Source organism: Macrotis lagotis, chromosome 7, assembly GCF_037893015.1.
Source record: "Macrotis lagotis isolate mMagLag1 chromosome 7, bilby.v1.9.chrom.fasta, whole genome shotgun sequence".
NCBI classification, from domain to species: Eukaryota; Metazoa; Chordata; class Mammalia; order Peramelemorphia; family Peramelidae; genus Macrotis; species Macrotis lagotis.
The window spans coordinates 196,579-216,846 of record NC_133664.1 but is presented as its reverse complement, the minus strand read 5'-3'; the positions used below and the strand labels follow the sequence as shown (position 1 = coordinate 216,846).

General features: G+C 46.1%; 1 long non-coding RNA gene across 1 annotated transcript; it reads right to left on the bottom strand.

Moving 5' to 3' along the window:
• Positions 1-11,719: 11,719 nt before the first annotated feature.
• Positions 11,720-13,306, bottom strand: LOC141493593 (uncharacterized). Its single transcript, XR_012470241.1, has 3 exons — positions 13,160-13,306; positions 12,120-12,285; positions 11,720-11,770 (listed from the first exon to the last, which is right to left on the bottom strand). It is a non-coding gene; the product is annotated as an uncharacterized LOC141493593 (long non-coding RNA).
• Positions 13,307-20,268: the final 6,962 nt, after the last annotated feature.

The following is a 20,268-nucleotide window of genomic DNA, read 5'->3' as shown; positions in this document are numbered from 1 at the left end:
CGAGATGCGGGTGTGGCCCAGGGAAGACCACCGGCCGCCGGCTGGATGCTAAAATAGGGGCGGCCGCCGGCCGCTATTTATCCGGCCCGCGGCTCTGGGGGCCCGGGGGGGCCCTGGAGGCGCCGCAGCCAATGGGAGGCGGCCGGCGGGGACTCGGGGGGGCTCCGGGGGCGGGGCGGGGCGCTCAAATTGCTTCCATTCTTTGTGAGGACGTGGACACTTTCTAAGCTTAGGGAGGAAACTGTGACTTGGCTTCCCCGCCCCCCCCAGCCCCCAGCCCAGCGCTCCCAGGTCGGAGCTCTGGGAGATGCCTACAAGGCCCCGCTCGGGGGGCACTGGCCAGAGGGTGGAGCCCGAGGGAGGGACGCCCGGCGGGAGCTGTCCAGGTCCTGCCTCACCTGGGCCAGACTGGGCGGCGGGGGAGGGGAGCAATGGGGGAGACTGGAGGGAAGGGGGGGCTGTCCAGCGTGGCACGGGCGGCAGGGACTCACCAGCCACAAAGTACCCGGGCCGGACCACGCCCTGGCTCGGAACTGTCCTCGGGGACTCCCCTCGCTCTCCGTGGGGGGGCACTGCTCCTCTAGAAAGATGCGGAGAGGGGAAATGGGGCTCTTCCCCTCCGGGTGGTGACCTGGGGGCGACCCAGGGTATCCTCTAGACGGGCAGAAGTGGCCTTCGAAATTGGCCTTTTGGCACAGTGGTCATTTTACTACTGAGGAAACTAAGGCAGGTTTGAACCCTTGAAAGGCAATGTGGTCCCCAGAACTGCGGAAATTCCAGCCCCCCCTTTCCCTCACTTTGGGGGCAGGGCGGAAGAAAAGCCTGAGCCTGTGTTTCTCTGGAGGAGGGAAAGAATCCCACCGCCACCTGCCCCCTTCCCTTTCCCCTAGGATCTGGCCTGACCCTGTGTGCTGCCAGCCCGGTCCCCCACGGCGAAGGAGAAGCTGGGGGAGAGCCAGGGCTAATAGACACTGAGCTAATCACCAAGCCCAGGGGTCTGGGACAGCTTGAGGCCTCCCTCCCTAAAGAAAACCGCCCAAAGGACTGGGCTGCAACAGCTCGCCCCTCTGCCCACTCCCCTGTGCTCCACAGTTTCCCCTCTCTCTGCTTCTCCTCTGCTCCTCTGGCTCTGCTCCTTCTTGCCTCCCCTTTCTGCTCCCCTTTGCTGGAGACAAGTTCCTGGCCAAGGAAATGCCCTTCCCCCGGGGCTCCAAATGGCCAGGGATCCCAACTGGAGACAAAGCAGGTTGGGCAGAGGTGGAGCACATCCCCCTCCCCATTTGGCTAGTGCTCTGGGGTGGACTGAACTGCTGGGGGGTCCTGGAACCTCTTTTTCTCTTTCTCCCCATGAAGCAGCTTGAAGGAAACTCTGGGCTTCCAGGTGGTTGGAGAGCACAGAAGAGAAGCAGCAGTCCATCTGATTTCCTTTGTTGTTCCTTCTTGAGTTCATTAGAGTCCAGGGACTAGCAGGGAAGGATGGAATTATCTAGGCAGGCATTTGCTTCTATCTCCATTTTGGAATGAATCCTGTGACTCCTGGGGTGGACTTACTGGGACCCTGCAGGCTCTCCTCTTCCTCCTGTGCGGATCTTGTCCCTGACTGATCTGCATCAGTCACAGACAGTCTACACAAGGCCTTGTTCCCTCCTCTAGGTTTCTGACTTTTTGTAGAGACATTCCAGTGGAGTCAGTCAGGACCCATTCTTCAGTTTGGCCTCTGAAGGGCCTGCCTCAGTTTCTCTTCATCTATCTCCTTGATGATGCCTTTTCTACCATTTTTGTCCTCATGGACAGTACCAGGAAGCTCACCATTGGCCTTTGGGTCACCTCAGGAGAGTCTGGCACACCAGGATTCAGGACCTAGCTTTGGTAGGAGGAAACAGCATAAAAGTCAAGGGCACCTAGCTCCCTTCTCTATCCTTGCCCCTCTTCATCTAGTCCAGTGCAGGTATAGTGGTGTCTGAGGTCAGACTGTCTGTGAGCTGTCTCAGGCTGGGGAAGATGCCTCCAGCATCCTCTTGGTTTTGTTCTGTGTGGATTGTTAGATAAAATGCTTTGGAGCTTCCTGGATCTCATGGAAGAGATCTTATGGCAATCAGGATGATGGCATCTGTAGGCAAAGGGAAGCTCCCTGGAGGCAAGGATTCTGCACTTCTAGTGAAGCTGCAGAGACTGCCAAAGTCGCCAGACAGACATTTGGTCTGCAAACATCCAACAAATTGTGATCAGAAGAAGCTGGAAGGTCACAGTCTTCTGCTGTTCACAGGTTCTCCGTGCTGGGGCAAGTGACTTCTGTTCTTCAGGCCTTGTATTTTTTCCCCATCTAGTGAGGGAGCAGATATTGGCTGGTAAATGTTTAAAAACAGGCTCTCTGAAAAAAAAAAGGGGGGGCTAGATCTACTTTTTTGTTTCATCTGCACGAACCTTCTTATGACTAGAAAGCAATAAAACAATAAATCAAGTCCTGACAAAGTATATGCTGATTTCTAAGGTATAAATGCTAATTCTGAAAATTTAACAATCAGCTCCCTGGAGCCTTCTTAGAGCTGATTCCATGATACTGCTATCTCCTCTCCTTGGATTTTTTTTTTTTTTTTTTTTTTAGTTTTTACAAGGCAGTGGGGTTGTGACTTGCTCAAGGTTGCTCAGCTAGGCAATTATTATGTGTCTGAGACCAAATTTGAATTCGGGTCCTCCTGACTCCAGGGCTGGTGCTCTATACACTGTACCACCTAGTTGCCCCTCTCCTTGTTTTTTTTCTTAACTATCTAACCAATCCTCAAGTTTCATTAGCTGAATCTTCATCCAAATCATGCCTTCTCATGCTAGGTGACACAGAGACTTCTATCCTCTGCCCTCTTCCCCCCTCCTTTCTACTTCCCTTAGTGATCTCAGCAGCTCCTGTAGATTTAATTTATCACATCTCTGCTGATGATTCTGCAATCTCCCTGTCCTACCCCAATCTCTCTGTTGACCTCCAGTCTCACATCTCCAACTGCCTTTCAGACATATTAAACTGGATGGCTGCATCTTAAACTCAGACTTTTCTAATATGAAATTGTTTTCTTTCCCCTAACTTCCCAAGCCACCTCCCATCCTCAAATTCCCTCTGACCACCATCTTCTCCCAGGGTTCCCATCCTAGGAGTCATCCTGGATTCCTCAATATCTCTCACTTCCCATATCCAAGCTGTTGTCAAGGCCTGTCCATTTCTTTTGTAGCATCTTTCCAACAAGTTCCTGGTACAGGCTCTCATAACCTCACATCTGGACTATTGCAATAATGTGTTGGGGTATCTGCCTGCTCTAAGTCTCTCTCTCCCTTCAAGTCCATCCTCCATTCAGTCACTAAAGTGATTTTCCTAAAACATAGGTCCTATCATGCCACCACCTTTCTCAATAAACTCGTGTGGCTCCCTATTGCCTCCAGGATCAAATTCAAAAATCCTCTGACATTCAAAACCCGTTCTTAGCTGGTTTACTTTTGTAATTGCCTGCCACCTTACTTCCTGGTCTGTGCTCTGATCCAGTGACACTGTCTTCCTTTTAGTCTTCCCTACCTGCAATGCTCTCCTTCCTCATTTCTGCTTCCTATATATATATATATATATATATATGTATATATATGTATATAGTTGTTAACTTGTCACCTTCCCCATTAGATTGTGAACTCCTTGAGGAAAGGGACTGACGTTTGCCTTTCTTTGTATTCCAAATTGGGGAAGGAGGGGATCAGAATTTATGCAGTATCCCAGGGCGTAGAAACATGGCACAGTGGTTAGAGTCATCAGGGCTTGAATACAAATCCAGTTTTAGGTACTTCCTAGTTGTATGACCCTGGGCAAGTCACTTCACCCTCTTTGCCTCCATTTCCTCATCTGTAAAATAAGCTGGAGAAGGAAATACCAAACCACTTCAATACCTTTACCAAGAAAACACCAACTGGGATCATGGAGAGTCTGACAACACATCTGAACAACAGGCATGGTGATAAAGACTTTTTTATAACTATTACCTCATATGATCCTCATATGTATCATTTGAGGATACAACAACTTTGCAAATAGCTAGAATTATCCCCATTTTACAATAAGGATTATTAGCATTATCCCCCAGCATTGTGGAGGTTCGAGACTTTTGGAGGAAACTCAAAGTGCTGAGATGACCAGTCAGGGTCCTTTTCCCATCAAGGAGACTCAGATCAGCTCCCTGGGTCATCCAGGAGGTTCCTGAGCGAGCCCTCCCTGGAAAAGCCCTGCCCTCGCTGCTGATGTGGCGGCTCTCTGGGCTCAGACAGGCAGCATCTGGGCTGGGGCGGGGCTGGGGGTTGGAGGCTGGGGGAGCCAAGGGGAGGCAGAGCTTGGCTAGGGGAACCCCAGAGCCAGTCTTCTGCAGCTCATTGGTCCCTGGGCTTCAGGCAGCCTGGTCCCACATGTGGGCTTCACAGGACCTGCTCTCACAGACTCACTGGAAGCCAGAGGCCTAGATAGAGGGCAGAAGGACCTTAGATCCCAGCCAACTCATCTGTCTCAATTTACTGTTGGGGAAACTGAAATCCAGGGAGTTGAAGGGATTTGTCTAAAGACCCACAATAGTAAACATTTGAGGAAGAATTTGAACCCAGATTCTCTGACTACAAAACCAGGACTCTTTTCAATGCACCACACTCAGTGCAGGCTGTCCACTACTCTCCTCAGACTTATCTGAAGGTACTGAGCAGTCAGTCATAAGGAGTGTGTTAAAAGACTTTGAACGCTCCAAACCATAGTCTCCTGGGCCTTGGCCCTGAGGCTGGGCTTGTTTGAATGGATACAAGAGCAGAGAAAGGAGAGATTAGTCAGAGTATGTCTCCCAGCCCAGCTTCTCCCTGTGGGTCACCCTTGCAGCAAAAAGAGTCTCCCTGTGTAGGTCCTCATATTCAAAGGCTCTTATGCTCTCCCTTCATCTCTACAACCAACAAGAATGCCTGGGAGTTGGCATGGGAGGATGGGGAGAAAGGCAGTCTCAGAGGGGTCAGCTGCCACCCACCAGAAGAGGGGGTGTGCACTATGAGACAGCTGCCAGAAGAACACCACTGTTCAGCTCTTCCTCAAGAGATGTTCCAGGTAGGAGAGGGGAGTAATCTAGGAGTCCTCTTGAAATCCCAGGGTCACTTCAAGGTTCTTCTCAGGGATTCAGCCTAGCCAGACCATAATTCCTTTTTTTGGGGGGGGGGGGTTGCAAGGCAAATGGGGTTAAGTGGCTTGCCCAAGGCCACTCAGCTAGGTAATTATTAAGTGTCTGAGACTGGATTTGAACCCAGGTACTCCTGACTCCAAGGCCAGTGCTTTATCCACTACGCCACCTAGCCACCCCTGTGCTTCCTTTTTTGACAGACTTTTTATGATTTTTCTATGTATGTTGATTGGTTTGTAAGCTAAGGGCTGCTTCTCTTCTGTCTTAGCATCCCCGATCTTAAGCATGAAGTCTGAACAGTTAAGTACTAAATAAAATTCTGTTGGTTTGATATCAGAAGCTTAATGGTGAGAAGGAAATTTTGGTGGAGGAAGGGGGGACCACAAGAAGCTGATAACCAGGAGTGCTCAATCTGGCACAGCCATTCTTCCATTCAGTTGAAATGGTTCTGTCTGAGGTCATACTTAGTCTCTTAACTGCTCTGTACTGACCTTTCCTCAGTCTCCATTCTTACTGACTTGTTCTCCTAGACATGCTCTCCTCTCAGATCTTTTTATCCAACCCTGGGCTCTGGCTTGAGTTCCAGTCCTGTATCACCAAATGCCTATTGGTCATTTCCCTGATAGTCTGTTGGCAATCTCCAACTCAACATGTCTTTTTCTCTCTGCCTTTAGTGCTATATCTCTGTATCTCTTTCCCTCCTCTCTCTCTTTCACACACACACTGTTTTTTTTTCTTAGTTTTCTCTCTGTCTCTGTCTTTCTATCTTCTCCATCTTTCTGTCTCTGTCTGCCTACCCTCATTTTTCCTTCATACTTTCCTCTTTAGGTTGAAGACAGCATCACTCCCCTAGTCGCCCAGGTTCTCAACCTTTGAGTCATCTTCCAATCTTTTGTCTCCTTCATTTTCCATTATATCAGTTTCCAAGTCTTGTCATTTCTGCCTCCTCACCTTGCCTCTTATCTGTTCCCTGCTCTAGGTCCATATCATCCTCTTTTGGCACATAAGAATAGCCATTGGATTGGCCCTGTTCCTTCAGTGTCTTTTCTTTCTGATCCAAGCCCCTCCTCCCCAGAATATTCTCCTGCTCCAGATGCTCCAGGGGTTCCTGTCTATGTTAAAGATCAAAGCAAATCAAATCCTTTAGCTGTACTTTAAAGTCCTTCATCATCTGGTTCTCCCTTTCCCAGCTTCCTGCCCACCACTGCTCTCTCCCCCTTCTCCCCTCCCCCATTCACTTTAAAGCACAATCCTTGAGCTCATCCTTCCTCCTGCATAGCTTTGGGCTGGCCAACCACCAGACCTGGAACATTCTCCTTCCTCACTCCATCCACTTCCTAGAATGGTAGTACTCTCTCACCTCAAGTATTTACTTAGGGACTAACTCACTATTTCCCTCCAGGAGAATGTAGCTCCTTAAGATCAGAGATTTTCTTTCACAGGTGAGAAAAATGAGCCTCTGATGTCAAAGTTTATTGCCTTCCTTGCTTTCCTCTTTGGCCTGAGCTTTGGGCAGGCCTTTAGGACAAGAAGCCCCCAAATCATCCCCACATAGTCCTTCTGGATTCTCCTCATCTTCTACAGCTGTCTGCATTGCACCAAGTATATGTGTCTTTGTGGACTCTAGAGATGATGCTAAGCTGTGAAATAAGATGCCCTAGCAGGACCCATCCAATCCCCTTCTTTAGGATTGACTTGGGCATCTTGGGGCCTGGGTGCACAACTTCCCTCTATTGTTTTGATTTGGGCAAGTCTTCTCCTGTGTCTCAGTGTCTTCACCTGCCAAACTTTTCTCCTGCACATTTGTTCAGCAATTCATAGAAATAGGCAATTAGTAACACTAGAAAACTCTTCCATTCCTCAGAGGATGTCAGCATCTTCTGATAGGCTCACATAGGGTTAACAACATTTACTCCATCCACTTGGAAGGTACCCAGGAATAAAGAAATGAGGGTGCTGGGCTGCTGTGGTTGAAGTGTTATGCTCTGGAATGTGCCCGCCTCCTGTGAGCCTCTGCGCAGTGAGTTAGGAGCTTGGAAGCAGCTGTGGAAAAAGTCCATGGCTCCCTTTGCGAGGAGAACTGGTGAACTCCCTGCAAACAGGGATGCACAGCAGCCAGGGCCTAAACTCCCTTCTCTTTGTTCTCAGAGCAGCCATAGAGCCCTCAGGCCTTGCCCAAGAGTTGGTGGTGGAACAGATAAGTTTAGGTTTTTCCTCTACAAAAAAGGATTCTTTCTTATCAGAAAAAAGACAGGGGTAAGGACTTTGACTTTCTGTAATTCCCAACTGGGAAGACATGAGGAGGAGAAGATCTGGGAAGGAGGAAGGAGGCCTGGGGCTAATGGGCTCCCAAAGGACTTTATCCTCCTAATGATGCTGAGGACCATTTGTCTCCTATTTTAAGGTCTACGGAGCCTTTCTCTCTATTTGATCTTTTCTGAGAAGAGAAGGAAAGAGTTTGAGTAGAGAAATCGAAGATTTTTCTAGAAGTATGGCCATGGACCACAGAGGAAGGAAGAACTCACTCAGAATTATCCTGACAACAATAACCTGACAACCATATCCATGTATGGACATACTTATATGTGCATGTCTTTTATAGGGTTTGATGTGACAGTGATATGGGAACTCAAGTGCTGGGAAGCAGCCCAGACCAGAGGGACAGCGTGGGATTATTTGGGGTCAAAGGGCTGCCCTGAGAAAGAGATAAGGCTTGTTCTGTGTAATCCCAAAGACGGATCCAACCAAACACCAGTTGGGCACCATGGATAGGAATGATGGGTGGAAGTAGCTGAAGGACTCCATCAGACTGGTTGGTAGAATGGCCTTCCTGCCAATCAGAATTAACCCCAAATGATAAGTCTGCCTGAGCAGAAGCTGAGTAGGGGATCTCCAATGGATCTTTCTTGTAATAAATTGGTAAAGTGAAAGGTCAAAGGGAGAAGAAATTTGAGGAGGAAGGGAGGGATCCCTTTTTGGAAGGGAGATCCCAGTAGGATTCATCAAGAAAGTGGATTGAGAGTCCTTATAGGACAAAAATAGGATCTTAGAGTTGGGAAAGGGATTTTCACATTTGCATACAGTCTTGTCCTAGGCAGCCTTCCCAGAGAAATGGTCCTCAATGGTCCAGGCAGAACTGAAGGCAGCACCTCATTTACCTGCCTATGCTCTTATGTCAACCTGCCCCACCACCCTGGGCCATCCTTGACTGCCTTCTCCCTAGTTGAACAACCCTGGCTATTCCTTAGAGAGGCACAGTCCTTTTCCATCCCTCAGTAGCTGGGTGAATATTTTCATGTCTACTGACCTACAGCCCTAATTCTGGGTCTATGAATAGTCTAATCAATGTTTCCTTAGGGAAGTCAGAGTCTTCCAGTGACCCTCCCATTCCCATGCGGCCCAGAAAACAAAATTAACAAACTAGAACTCAGCATGATTGGTGACTGGTTCTTGTCCTGTGTTATCAAAGAAGACCGAAACAACACTGTCTTAGGGACAAGTTAGAGTGTGTCCAACTGTGGCTATCAGCCCAATATAAGCTTGGAATGCTCAGACCCAAATAGTCCATGTGAACACCTGGGGAGGGTACTCTTGACTTGCATGCTTCACTTTTTCTTTGACTTGTTCCACATTGCCTTGTTCTTAGAGTACAGCACCCTCTTGTCCTGATAAGGACACACCATGCTGGGAAGTCTTGGGCCAGTGTCTCCCATGCTGCACAATCAATTCCAAATTCCAAGTTCTGAAGAGAGACTTTCAGAGTATTCCTCTATCATTTCTTCTGAGCCCCTCACACCCTCCTCCATGAGTGCTTGCCCTATGGGAGTTCTCTCTAAAACAGTCTTTTTGGTAATCATACCTCTGAAACTCACTATTAACATGAACAGGCTTATTTGTGAATTGGGCCCATATGATGTATGAATATAAAAGTGAGCACTCAAGGTCTGGCATCTTATTCCATAAATCCTCCCCCATTCAACATCCCCAATACGACATGGAGACATCCTCCAAACTCCCCAGCTTCCCTATGAGTCTCCAATGGATTAGTCATTCAGTAGCCTCCTGTCAATCCCCCACCCTTCCATTAGGGACCTGTGCACCCTCTCTGATTGGTTCTTGCACATATACAAGGAGTTTGGGAATGGTCTCAGGCTGGAAGTAGCTGCATCAGCTTGATCATGCAGTAACTCCAAACAAGAGAAAGATAGGCAAATGTCAGATTCAAAAGCCAAAAAAGAGAACAGATGTTAGGTAAAGAAACTAAGCTAGGAAAAGGAGCAGGCTGGTGACTGATTGGCCAAGGGATGAGCTTGCCTCTTTTGGATGGATGACGTCTCTTCCTCTTTTCCTTTGTCCAGACCCCTGCTGACCATGTTCCACAAGTTCACTTGTGCTTCTTCTGCCTCTCTCTGGTCCTTCTGGTCCCCTGTAACATTGTGCCTGTCCTGTACTCCCCACAGTCCTTCTGGTCACCAGAACTTTGCTTCCTTAGTTCATGATTTGTGATGATCCTATAGCATCAAGTTTTGGAGAGAAGAGAAAAAATAGATGCAGACCAGAAATGCACAGGGTTGAAAGGAGCATTCCTCTATTCCCCTTGATGAGCTTACTGGGGGTGGGGTGTGAACCTTTGTTGGGGTCTTTGGGAGCATCTCCCTGGGGAGTGTAGACAAATCTAATGGAGTCTTGTTGGGGGGGACCAAATTCACCTCCTGATTATGACTCCATGAATAGAGTTGCCTTCAGGGTAAATTGGTTGGTTTTGTGAGTTTGTTGCCAAACCACAGCCTCCTAGTTAAAGGTATATGTGTTTATATGTGTATGTGTGCATGTGTGTGTGTGTGTGTGTGTGTGTGTGTGTGTGTGTGTGTTCATGTCCTAGGAACCTTTGATCCCAGAACCTAGGTTTCTAGTAAAAAGGGAGAATTTCCTGAGCAGCAAATACCTCTTGGAGTAAGATGGTTATAAGCCCTTACTCTAACTGAGCTGGAAGAAGCAAAGAAAGGTAAAAAGACTGGCCCAACCCTAGAATACTGAGGGAAAGGGCAGGGAAGGCCACCTACAAAAGGGAGGATTGGAGATGAGTCTTCAAGAGAGCCAGGGAGGCCAGGAGGTAGATCCTTTGAGGAAAGGGAGAGACCCAGTGCAAAAGCATAGAACCTACAGACCAAGACCAATATGTGGCTACTGGAGGATGCTCATAGCAAGACCTATTGCTTACAGAGCACTCACCATGGGCCATCCACTGTGCTAAGTTCATTAATTCCTCTTAACAGTCTTGTGAAGTAGCTGCTGTTATTATGCCCATTTTACAGCTGAAGAAATTGAGGCAGGCAGCTCATAAATGTCTGAAGCTGAGCTTGAACTAACTCAGGTTTTCATGGCTCCAGGACCAGGTCCAATATTCTACTCTCTGCCTCACGCAGGTGGATCCTAGCATGCATGGAGCAAAATCTGAAAGAAGACAGGAAAGTGAGGAGGAAGGCAGGATGTACCAAGCACTGGTAGGAGTGTGTGACCTAATTGACCCTGAGCTTGGGAAGATCACAGTATGGAAAAGAAGGGTTGACTGTGTCCTCAGAGTTGTCACATATTCATGCGGGGTAAAAGGGGAATGACCCCAACTTCTATTTCCTTCTGAGGACAGTTTGGAGGGCTTTAGGATCTGGGCAGAAATAAGGTTGTTTATAGGTCACTGGGTATCTTTTACTTTTTTCTGGCAGAAAGAGTACTAGCTTTGAAATTAAGGAGGACCTGAGGTCCAGTCTTGCCCTCCTATATCAGGTGTGACCTCTAGTCAAGTCACTTAACTTGTATGACCCTCAGTTTCTTCATTTGGTAAATGGGACAGTAATAAGATCATTGTGAGGAGCACATGAGATCATGTGTGGGAAGAATTTGGCATGTACAGAATCAGGATCTTTTCTAAGGAGGGAGGGAAGAAGGAAGAGGCAGAATAAAGACTGCTTGAGGTCTGCTGGGCACAGCTCCCTTGAATCTAGGAGCACTCTGTTCCTGGGATCTCTGAAAAATCCAGGCAGGAGCCCTCTTCTTGGGTTTCTTTCTTTCTTTCTTTCTTTCTTTCTTTCTTTCTTTCTTTCTTTCTTTCTTTCTTTCTTTCTTTCTCTCTCTCTCTCTCTCTCTCTCTTTCTGATGAATGCTATTTGGACATGTCAAGTCTGAGATTCCTATAGGACGTACAGTTTAGAACATGAGAGAGAGAGATTAAGTTTTTTAAAATTTTTCATTATTTAATGCAATGGGGTTAAGTGACTTGCCCAAGATCACAGTTAGGCAATTATTAAGTATATAAGACTGGATTTGGATTTAGGTTTTACTGATTCCAGGGCTGGTGGTCTATCCACTACACCACTTAACTGCCCCAAAATTAAGTTTTTCAATCTATTTGTCTTCTATATGGAGATAATAATCAAGTCCATGGCAGTTGATAAGGTTTCCATGAGAGATGGTTTAATGAAAGAAAAACTGAGGCACTTAAGTGATGCGGGGACTAGAGCAAATCCTGCCTTAGATACTTACTATCTGTGTGATCCTAGGTAAGTGATTTCACCTCTGCTTGCCTCCATTTTTCTCTACTGGGAAGAGGAGAATAATAATTATTGTGATCATATGTTTATAACTCATATCGATATAATAATAAAATTTGTTAAATTATCATAAACTAATTATTATTATTTAGAAGAGAGGGCATAGAACAGTTTCAGAGAAGTCCTCCCACTTGAGGTGCACATACATTTAAACAGGAAGCAACTCTGTCTAATGATGAAAACGTTAAAGCAAGGCAAGGTAGGGTGTGGTGGAATGGGATGGAGGACATGCTTTCTACAGTGAAGCGTTCATATCTATTAGCCTTCCCTTATTGCATTATAGTTCTGGTTACTCAGTGAGACAGAAAAGAAAACCATTCATTATTCATATTGATACCTTACTGAGATTTTCCCCTATTTCAGAGGTCTTGTCTCTATTTGGCTTGACTTCATGGTAGTGTGTTTGAAGGACATGAACTTTAGGTGGTAGAGGCAGAAAACTGAGACTCTCTGAAGGGGATGGCAATGAAGAGACTCCTATGTCTTCCTGAAGGAATCTTTTCCTAGGTCAAGGGCAGAATCTTCAGTTAGGATGGTTGTTGGTTCTTGGAGCTGGACCAAAGTCAACCCATCTCAGATTATAATGACATCACATGCTATGGGGATGATGAGGCCACTGACTATCAGAAAAAGTCAGAATGGAGCCTTATGGTACTTCTATCTCCTAGACCTCAGTCTTTGGTAGATCTCTGGAGATGCCTGGGCCTGGCTCAGTGCTCCAGGAGCACCCCCAAAACTTACTTCTATTTAATTCTTGGTGGCAGCTCTCCCATCAGTTCAGGGGCCTCTACAGACCAATTAGACTGTCCAGAGCCATCTGCCTCCCTTTGGTCCGGAGCTCACCCATCACTAGGGGCCTCTACAGGCAGTGACTTCTGAACTTTCAGGGCTTACTTGAGCTCAGCTCAATCCCACCAGCCCTTCCATAATGAAGCACCAGCTGGGTGCCAACCCTTGCCAAGAGAATAACCAACAGGACTGGTCCTCAAGGAGGTTCCCTTCCCATGGAGATTAACAGGCCTTTGCAATGGTGGCTTTGAAGGAAGAACAGAGAATAACTGAATGAGGGCCCCCTTAATAGCAGCCATCCCAACTGGAAGTTTTTATAAAATGAGCAAATGGAAATATCCCAATGCCGGGAGGGGGCTCAGGGAGAGGGGAAAGAATCTGCCAGGGCCTGAAGCCTGTTTCCCTCATCAGGGGCCGGGTCAGAGTGACTAAAACAGAACCAGATGTTGCTGCGTCTCTGGAAGGATCCAGGAGAGGCCGGATGGTGGAGGATGCTGTGTCCTAGAGAGAACCCGCCCGGCCCCCCCCCCCCCAGGCACCTCCACCTTTCCTTTCTTGCCTTTCAGGAAATTTCCGAGGGTCTCTTACCAGATGAAAGTGAAGCCACAGGGGCTGCTTCTCAAAGGGCCCAGGTTGCAAGGGAGAAAAGAGAAAGGCCGAATGACTGCCAGGGAATTGTCCCCAACTTCGTTTCCCATTTTGTGAGCGGCCGGCTGGCCAGGCCCCTTTGCCCGGGCAGGCTGGCTGGAAGGTAAGAGGTTTCCTGCGGTGCTTGGCCTGTCCTCCTAGTGGTTTGGGCCCCGGCCAAGAAGCACAGGCGGCCTGCCAGCCAAAGCAGGGGCTGTGGCCAAGCCAAGCAATCCTCTTCAAGAGAGTCAAGCTGTGCCTGGGCCGCCCACGGGCTGGGGCTGGGGCATGGCTTGACTTTTCTACCAGCCACTCAAGGACTTTCATTTGGAGGCTGGAAGATGAATGGGAAACTAGAGGCCCTGGCCTGGACATTGGGGTCTCAGGGAACTTGGGCCCTACTAAAATCTGGGTGACCCAGCCCCCAGGTACCCCCTGTGGAGAGCTGCTCACCTTGGGGCTGAAGTGGGACCTGTCATGCAGTTGTTTTTTGGGTCAGGGACATTCCCTTGGTTGGGGCCGCATTTCCTTTAGAAGCAACTGGCTCACCTTCAGTTTGCTCTTTCGAAGATTGGTTTCAAGGGGCTATTAGGGAACCCTCCCCAGGGCCAACTTCATGGACTGAGAAGCCAAGGAGAACTGAGGGGTGTGTGGTCGAGCTTTTGGGGATTGGAAATAAGACTTCAGGTAAGATGGGAATGAGACAGAAAGAAGTTCCTGTCCTGTTGTGTAGGTGCACCGGGGCTGAGATAACTAACTAGAGTGAAAACACATGAATGGAAAACTGCTTATAGAAAAGTTCTGGCCATCTGGATCCCTAGGTGCAGTCCCACTGATTAGTGATGTATATTTGTTTATATGGGCTCAGCCTCCCTTGGGAAGATGACCTCCCTACTGATGCTATCTCATCCAGGCTGAGGGTCTGTCTATCTCAGTTTCAAGGAAGCAAACTCCCAACCTGCCTGTGTGTTATCCCTAGTCTTTCCCATATGACCAGATCACCTTCATTTCTAATCTCATACACACATACACATACATCATCATCATCATCATGGGTATTATGTGGCTCTTTGTGGATCTCCTTTGTCATCTTCCTGTTCTTAGATCATGATGCTAGACACAGGCAGCCCCCAACACAGGAAAAAACAGGAGCTAGAAAGAGAGGCTGACTTCTAGGTCTGGGTCCCAAAGAGATCTAAGGAAAAAGAAAAGAACCCATAGATGTAAAAATAATGATGGCACCTCTATTTGTGATGACAAAGAACTGTAAATGAATGAAGGTGGTGCCCATCAATTGGGAAAAGTCTGAGCAGATTATGAATTTAAATGTTATGGAATCCTATAGAACTGTAAGAAATGATGAAAGTTTCAGAGAAATCCAGGAAGACTTGTATGAACTGACACAGAGGAAAGGAATAGAACCAGAGAATAATGAATCAAATGATAGCAAGTTTTATCAAGATAAACTGATCAACACAATGAGCAGTCACGATTCCAGGGGACTTGTCCAATAAGTGGAGGAACTGACACGTCTTCACTGACTTTCCTTCTATAAATGAAACCAGAAGACAGAGCTCAAGTACACACACACACACACACACACACACACACACACACACGCTTCTTAGAGCATCCTGAATAGGGGTAATAGGGAGATGGAATGTCAGGGAGGCTCATCCGAGGGGGTGGAGAGCAGTGACTAAAGAAAATCACTTTTAGCTTTGGTTGGGGCAGGGACTGGAGTCCCATGGCCAGTCTCTTGGTTGAAAATGCCAATGGGTGCCTAGCTTCTTTGCCAAGAGCCACAAGGACCCATCCTGAATGAGTCGACCTCAGCTTTCTTCCTTCATTCAGCTGATCCAGAGCTAATCTGGGACTTGTCTTTCTGTTCAGGCTGATGGAAACTTTGGAGAAGAGCTTAGAAGAAAAGACTCCCTGGCAGGAAGCATCTGATCATATCCCCTTCTTCCATGACCCTTCCTTTGCTCAACTACTGCCTAGTCTCTTCGCTGCATCAGCATCCACATCATTTCTAGGATGTTCTTTGTTCTCTGCCTCACTGGAAGGAAGAGAGACCCACACCAGCAGCACAATAAATGGAGCATAGGAACCATGGTTTAGAATAGAACGAAAATGGAACAAGAAACAAAGACATGAAAATGCAATGGAGAAACATTCAGTTCCTCCCCCACATTTTTTCAATTCCATACTGTAGGGGAAAGAGACCAACATGAAATGAAGAGGCAGGAATCCTGGGTTCTAGCTCTAGACTTGCCACCATTTATATGATCTTAGACCAGTCACTTAGTCTCTCTCTCTACTTTTCCTCATCTGTAAGATGGATAGGGCAGAGATTTGGTGCTGAATTGGAACTGGAGCGATTCTGAGGTCTGAGCATAATTAGAATGTGGCAGGGCTAGGGAAGGGCAGCAGAGGGAGTTACTACTGATCCAAAATTGGAGGATAAATTGGAACTGCTTCCTTCCCTGCGCCCTGCCCTTCTCCAGCCACTGGTGGGATGTTGGGAGCTTGGAGAAGCAGGGGTTGGGCTCTTTTCTGGGGCCCTGCCCATAAAGCTCAGTTCCCATATAGCCATGAATCTCTGATTCCTTGATTCTTGCTTAGCCACGTCTTTTCCCCAGATTCTTCTGTTTGTATCCCTGATATTCTAAATAAATATTGTTGGATCCAGTCCTGAATCAGTCTGAGTAGACTACTTCTTAAAATTAATTTTGTAATTGCAGATGTGAAACCTTTATCTGATTGCTTACCATATCAGAGAGGGATAGAATTTGGAATCCAAAACTTTAAACAAAATTGTCTTTAAAAATTGAAAAAAGTGATGATGCCGGCATTCTGTTTACATGGTTGGATCTCTCGACTGAGGGCAGGGACCCTTATTCTGGGGTTCTCTGGAGGTTCATGTTTGTACCTTGGACGCTGCTTTACCTATCTGTTCTCCCCAGCACATGGGGCATCTTTGCTAAGCTTCCAGACCTGCTTAAGGTGGACTGAGAAGCAATTTCCTTCTTGGTGTTTTGAGACTTCCAAAGCAAATAAAACCAAGTGCTCCCAGCCACAAGTTAGGGTGTGGGCTCGACCATCAGAGTCTGGCCTGGTAGAGAAATTCCAATGGCAAAGCCTCCCCCATCCCACCCCACCCCTTCTCTGGCCCCCCTTGCTGATGTGGCAGCCTGGGATGCTGGGGCTGCTTTTCCAGGCTGTCATTAAGGAGATATTCCCACTGCCTCTCAGGAGGGGTTGTGAACGTGGCAGCAACGCTGCATTGAATCCCAGTGACATCACCTGTAGGTTTTGTTCCAGTCTCATACAGGGAGAAGTAAAATGCTAAAGAAGCTGGCCTGAGGAGGATTCTGGGTAGACTCTCATGATTGTGGGGAGAGGGCAATGCTGGGGCATCTCCTACAGATTTTGATCCATTTCTCCTTGTGACCTTAACTCCTTGCTGACTGAGTAAAAGAGGACCCAAAATCCAAATAAGCTTTCTTCTGCTCCAGACCCAGTAGGTTAGTTAGATAGAAACCCACTTTGTAAATGGAATCCATTCCTGGACAGGCATGGCAGGGCCTTAGGGAGAGGATGGTTCTAGTTCCTGCCTTTTTCCATATACAAAAGTAGAAAGTTTGTTCTGATCAGAAATACTTTTACTCATCCCACTCTGATGTCTGGCAGTTGGAAAACTTCCTTGGTAGAGGAATAGAAGACCCCAACCAAACAAGATGAACTGTCTGGGAGGGACCATGTGCCTCCATGATGCCCAGATTGGACATTGGCTCTTTATTAGGGCTTAAGGGAGAGACTTTCTCCACTAGCTATGTGACCTTGGGCAAGACACTTAACCCTGATTGCCTCACATCCAGGGCTATCACCAGTTATCCTGATTCATTTCTGACCATTAGTTCTGGAGGAGAAAATGAGGCTGGTGACTTTGCACAGCCTCAGAGCCCCTCATTCAAATCCATGTTACTAGCATTTCATTGCATTACCTCTTTGAAATCATGGTCTTCCTCGAGAACAGCACTTAAAGGAGTGGGCTGCCTAGCAGAGACTCAGTGGGACAGTGGATTCCAGCTTTTCTGACTGGTTGACATGAGGAGATGTGAAAGAGAGATCCAGATCATGGGCAGACCAGGTGAATTTATTTTTTGACTTTTCTGATTACACGTAAAAAATTTCAATGTTAGGGTTTTCTTTTTAATTTTGAGTTCCAGATTTCCTCCCTCCCTTCCTCCCCTCCCCTTCATTGGAAAGGCAATCTGTTATACATGTGCAATCTTGAAAAACGTATTCCCATATAAATCATGTTGTGAAAGAAAATCCATACAGCCCCTTCCCCCAAAAAAAGAAAGTTGAAGAAAATATACTTAAATCTGCATCCAGACTTTGGCATTGTCTTGGACCATTGTCTTGCTGAGAACAGTTAAGTCATTCACAAGTGTTCAGCATACAGTATTGCTGTAGAGGAGGGGAGGGGAGACCAGAAGGAAGCAGGCACAAGCAGAGTAGCTTTAAAGGGTACATGCTGAATTTCTTTTATACTTTTATAAAATCCAAGTAAGCTGTACATAATAGAGATAAAGTTTCAGGTATGATCCTTTCCTGATCTATAACATCGAAATGCTCTTTTTATTTTGGTATTTGTTAAATTGAGAATAAAAATTCTCCTGATTCTGCTCACTTCACTTTGCACCACTTCATGCAAGTCTTTCCAGGTAATTCCAAAAACATCTTGCTTGTTATTTCTTATAGAGTAATAATTTTCCATCATGATCATATGCCAATCCAACTTACTGAACTATTCCCAATAGATGGGCATTACCTTGATTTCCAATTATTTGCAATACAAAAAAAAGTTGCTATAAATATATTTATGCATATACATCTTTTGCCTTTTTAAAAAAGCTCTTTGGGGTACAGGTCTAGTAGTGGAATTGCTGGACAAAAAGGTGTGCAGTTTTATAGCCCTTTTGGAATAATTTCAAATGATTGGATCAGTTAACAGCTCCAACATTGGTGTCCTTATTTTCCCATATCTCCTCCATTTGTCATTTTCCTTTTCTGCCACATAAACCAATCTGATAGGTGTGAGGTGGTACCTCAGAGTTGTTTTAATTTACAATTCTTTTATTAATAGTGATTTAGAACATTTTTATATGACTATAGCTAACTTTTATTTTTTCTTCTGAAAACTAAGAATATTCCTTTGAATATTTATCTACCAAGGAATATTCTTATAAATTTGACTCAGTTCTCTATATATTTGAGAAATAAGACATTTATCATTGAAACCTGATGTATCCCCACCCATTTTCTGCTTTCCTTCTAACTTGGATTACGTTGGTTTTGTTAGTGCCAAACTTTAAAAATTCAGCATAATCAAAATTATCTATTTTATTTTTATTTTAATAATATTTTATTTTTTTCATTTACATGTAGAAATAATTTTCAACATTCATTTTTATTAAACTTTCTTCCTCCTTCTCTCTCTCTCTCTCTCTCTCTCTCTCTCTCTCTCTCGTCTCCAAAACATCTAGGAATCTGATACAGTTATCCATGCACATCCATGCACGTATTGTGAAAGAAGAATCAGAACAAAAGGAAAAAAATCACAAGAAAGAAAAAAAAAGGACAAAAAACAAATTGAAAAGGGAAATAGTATACTTTGGTCTACATTCAGACCCCATAGTTCTGTCTCTGGATGTCAATGGCATTTTTTTTATCATAAATCTTTTAGAATTGTCTTTGATCATTGTATTGCTGAGAAGAGCTAAGTCTCACATAGATGATCATCACACAATATTGCTGTTAATGTATTCAATGTTCTCCTGGTTCTTCTGCTTACTTCACTCAATATCACTTCATGTAAGTCTTTCCAGGTTTTCCTGAAATCTATTTGCTCATCATTTCTTTTCTTTTCTTTTTTTTTTTTTAGGTGTTTGTTTTTTTGCAAGGCAAATGGGGTTAAGTGGCTTGCCCAAGGCCACACAGCTAGGTAATTATTAAGTGTCTGAGACGGATTTGAACCCAGCTGGTGCTTTATCCACTGTGCCACCTAGCCACCCCCGTATGCTGGTTTTTAACTTGTTATTTTCTTCAGCATTTTTTCGGATATCCTTGACTAAGCTACTGACTTCTTTTTCATGCTTTTCCTGCATCTCTATCATTTCTTTTCCCAATTTTTCTTCTATCTCCCTTACTTGATTTTCAGAATTTTTTTTTAAGTTCTGTCATAGCCTGAGCCCAATTTCCATTTTTCTTGGAGTCTTTAGATGCAGGAGCTTGTACTTCCTCATCTTCAAACTGAGTATTTTGATCCTTCTTGGGATCATAGACAATGTATTTGTCAAAGGTGTTCCTCTTTTTTCTTTGTTTGCTCATTTTCCCAGCCTGTGCCTGTTTTTGGGGTACTTCCTGAACTTTTGAGTATTATTGGGACACCCCCCACACAAGGATCTCTGTGTGTGAGGCTCTGTCTTCCATCCTGGTCTGTGAATGACCACAGGTGTACTCCTCTGCCACCGGGTTGAGGTGGGGGGGGGGGCCTGCTGTTCTATGGGAGGCCTAGACTGCGATCAAGATCTAATGTGGTCAGAGCCCTAGAGTCCTGTTCCAGGTACAGAGGACAGACCTCAGAATCTCTCTCCACTCCCCTACCTTAGGTATGCTGAGCAATCAAGGCTCCATTTCCTGGGGGGCCCTGATTACAAGCTCCACCTGCTTCCTTTTCCTGGATCTGGGCTGAGGGCTGGGTTTCACAGGTCTGGCAGAGGTCCCCCACTGATCTTCTAAGTTGTGACTGGTGCTTCCCAGGGTGTAGATCAAGAAACTGCTGGGAGCCGCAGCTCCCAGGCTCCCTGGGGTTGCTTCCAGGAGGCTGAAGTTCCTTCACTCTGGCAGGCTGCCCCTCTAACCCCATGGAGTGGAACCATTTTACTATTTTCCAGGTTACCTTGTTCTGAAGAATTGCCTCACTGGATCCCTCTGTGGGTTCTGTCTCTTGAAAGTTTAATTAGAGTCATTATTTTATGAGTTTTGAAATATTATAGAGA